A 3779-nucleotide genomic window follows, 5' to 3' on the forward strand; every position below is an offset into this window, starting at 1 on the left:
TGCATTTGCGGTTTACACGCATATTCGGACATGTCACCTACATACACTTTTTTTCATGAAATTTAACATACAATCTAGTTATCTTTTCAACTAGAATTGCAGTGTACAAAAATATAATGGGTGAGTGATGTGCATCATGAAGTAATCGAACAAAATATTTGGAAAATCGATAAAAACTAGAGTCAGGATGGCACTTATTATTTAATGTCCTCTTAAGACAGAATTCCAACTTTAACTCTAGAGTGAACTATCATAGGCCAGATGAGCATGTATGTCAAAGCATAAGTAAATAATGTGTGTAAGTGAACCCATGAAACCTCAATCCCTATACATAGCTTTCAGTCAACCCTAGGATTGATTTAGGGTTGTTTGTTAGAGAAACTTAGGGTTTGATTTATTTTAGTACTAATTCTTGTTAGTGTTTTGTTGTGCTTTGGCAACAAGGTGAAGGTTTGGCTCGAGGCAAGGAATTAGCAGAGGATTACCGTTTGGAGAAGATAAAGCATTTAAGTTGTGAGTGGGATTGTTTAAGCATAATTCTACTAGGAGAATACCTATAGTTATATTTTATTGTTTGAGCTAAGTTTTATTGGCTGCTATACTTAATTCGAGGTTTTGATTGACTTAAAATGAGTTTATTTATTGATGTTTCATACTTGGAAAATATTTTTGTTCAAGAAAAAGAATTTTAGTATGATAATTGCTTTGTAAGTGGTGAATTGTTTGGCTTTGAAAAACCTTGATTATGCTTCGCATTCATCATTTCCATGGGGAAATGGCAAAAAATTTTGATTATTGACTATCGTCCTAGTTATGGGCTCCTCGTTGTGAGATGCATGTTAGTAATACTTGCTTGGTGAAATCCTACTACAATAGGCGGTTTTCATAGCCAGCCTATCTAGGCGGCGTGGAAGATCTGCAAACTTATTTAGTTTAGTTCACATTTGAGTGCAGAGCCCATACTGGATATTCATCGGGAAGCCGGGGTCACCACATGGTGGACCAATGGGTCAAAGTCAAGGACATGAGTTCCTTGGCGGCTCTGAACCTAGCTGCGGCCACGGCAAAGGTTTAGAGAGGTTTCTAGACCATGTTGTGTTTCTTTTGTAGTGTCGTATTAAATTTCTAGTTTTGGCGGTGAGTATTGAGTTTTATTGATTTTGAGACTTGTATTATATAGTTTGTTATATATATATATACACATATATATATGTGGAATTGTTTTGATCTATTTGCATTATTATAAAAGCTTAACTTGATGTTTAACTTGTTTTATAGTATAAACCAATTGCTAGGTATTTCGTGGATTTGTTGTTATGAAACCCTACTTGTAGAAAATGGCTTTCTTTACACTATTTTTTGTTATATTGTATCAATGATTAATATTATGTGTATTTATGTTCTGATCTATTTGTATTTTTATTAAAGCATTATTTTGGTGAGTTATATTGTGTATTTTGGTGTATTCTTGCAATATTGTACTAACCCACTCACTAAGTGACTTAGGTTAGTCACCCTTATTTCCTCTTCCTAGGCTTTTGCAGGCAGTAGTGCGGTAGTGAAGCAGTGTGCTAGGCATCCACTATCTATTTTTAATCAGTACTAAATTCATGTATGTTATCCTTGGGCATTTATATATTGTATTAGAGCATGGATCCATAAGTGTATTTGAAACTCTAAAGGCATGGTTTATATGTTTGTCTAATTTATTGGAAACATTGTTGTACTTGTGATCTATATAGTTCTTAACCTCTACTATCATGTCATGTTGTTAATGCTTCCTTTGCATACTTTTAAAATTTCTATTTTGCATACTCTATGCAGGGTTGTTAATTTTAGGTACTTTTTCAGCTTTGTTGTGACTCGATGGTTGAGTGGTGGGGTATCCCTCCTCGGGCTGTCACAGGAGTTGTCGCATCCCAGGCCCTGCTTGAACATGTCCAAGAATTTTCTGAATTAATCATTTGATTGATCTTTCTTTAAATGGGTTGGATATAGAGTTCTTGCCTTGATGGAAAGGGCTATTATTTCTTCCTTCTCCTTCTCCTTAATCTGATTTTCTATAGTAGATGTAACCTTTTCACCCTTGTCATAAGTTGGGAGCCTTGATTTGATCTCTCAACCACTTCTCAAAGTAATCACCTCAACATATTCCCTCAGATTTGTTTTAATATTGCTCAGTATGCTTCCATGAGGTCTTTTCGCCAAAGTCTTCTCTATTTGTCTCACTTGATTCTCTAAATTTTGCACCAAAGCTTGTTAATTGTGGAGTGTCACCTCTATGGTTTGAAACCTTGTATCAGATGACTAAATAAACTTGGCAAGCAGCTTTTCTAATTCTGAGACTCTATCAGGTTGGGGTTGTTGCTAAAAAATAGGTGGTATAGTGGGCTTTTGTTGCCCTTGATTGTTCCAAAAGAAGTTAGGATGGTTTCTCCATCCTTGGTTGTAGATGTTGTTGTAAGGATTGCATTACCTCATCGCATTTCCCATAAAATCCACCTTCTCAATAGTTGTTGAAGACTCGATGGAAATAGGATAATCAATTTGACTATTTCCTCCTCCACGACCATCACAACTCATCATAGAGGCCATCCTTGCAATAGCTAGTGTGTCGATCTTCTTGCTACCCCCAAGTGTTCCATTAATAGCTATTCATTACTTTAATGAGTTGACAAGCAGCCTCTGGGGTCTTGTTCTCTAGTGTTCCTACTACAGTGACATAATGAGCTTCCTTGTGCTTGGATTCAATCCATTGTAAAATGTATGCACAATCATCCCATCAGAAAATCCATGTTGCGGGCATCTCCTCAAAAGGTCCCTAAAAATTTCCCAAGTCTCAAAGAAAGGTTCCAAATCAGCCTACACATAAGAAGAAATTTCATTACGAAGTTCGGTTGATTTCCAGGGCAGAAAGTAATGTGCATGGAAAGATTTCACCATCTCTTCCCATGTAGTGATGGAGGCCAGGGGTAAAGATTGGATCCACTGTTTGGCTCGACCCTCGAGGAAGAATGGGAAAGCTCTCAAACTAATAGCATCATCTAAAACACCATAAATCCTTAACATGTCGCACACCTCCAAAACATTCTCAATATAACTATTCAGGTTTTCATCGGTGAACCCATTAAACTGTGCGGACTATTGAATCATTTGAATGAAAGCCGACTTAGGTTCAAAGTTGTTAGACACCACGGGCGATCTAACGATGCTAGATTAAGTGACATGAGTAACAGACCTAGCAAAATCTAAGAGAGTCCTCTGTTGCTCATTTTGCTCGGCCATCTCTTCAAATCCTTCAATTTCAACCTTAACTTATTGTTAATGATTCTCTTGTTATTGAACTCATCTATGGAATCTGTGCTCAATCTCATGGTCTCCATCAACTAATGATAATGGATTCACTAGGGTCATAAACTAATCCAGAAACCAAACGAAAGAAAAATTGAGAACGATGAAAGACAAGAGAGTGGAAAAATAGATGAAAACCAAAAAAAGAAAAATGGCTAGATTAACAAAGTCTTAGTGTTAGTAATATCCCATTCCTCAATAAGAGCACCAAAAACTTGACACACCTCTTGCCTATATCGCAAGTGCACCAACTGCTCAAGTAGTATAATGTACCCAATTGTCGAGTAGTCAAATTCATAGGAATGAAAGTTTTAGTATTTACCACTTCTTTCTTATCCAACCACAATCAAGTAGTGTGATGAAAAATTATGCATGTAGTTGAATCTAGAAGCAAATGAGCAATAAGGCAATAGAAATAAGGATACAAT

At 36.4% G+C, this 3779-nt stretch overlaps 1 non-coding gene across 1 annotated transcript; it reads left to right on the plus strand.

Annotated features, from left to right (window-relative positions):
- Nucleotides 1–2788: 2788 nt before the first annotated feature.
- Nucleotides 2789–2895, plus strand: LOC120271352. Its single transcript, XR_005539965.1, has one exon. It is a non-coding gene; the product is annotated as a small nucleolar RNA R71 (small nucleolar RNA).
- Nucleotides 2896–3779: the final 884 nt, after the last annotated feature.

The sequence above is a fragment of the Dioscorea cayenensis genome, chromosome 10, assembly GCF_009730915.1.
Source record: "Dioscorea cayenensis subsp. rotundata cultivar TDr96_F1 chromosome 10, TDr96_F1_v2_PseudoChromosome.rev07_lg8_w22 25.fasta, whole genome shotgun sequence".
Lineage (NCBI taxonomy): Eukaryota > Viridiplantae > Streptophyta > Magnoliopsida > Dioscoreales > Dioscoreaceae > Dioscorea > Dioscorea cayenensis.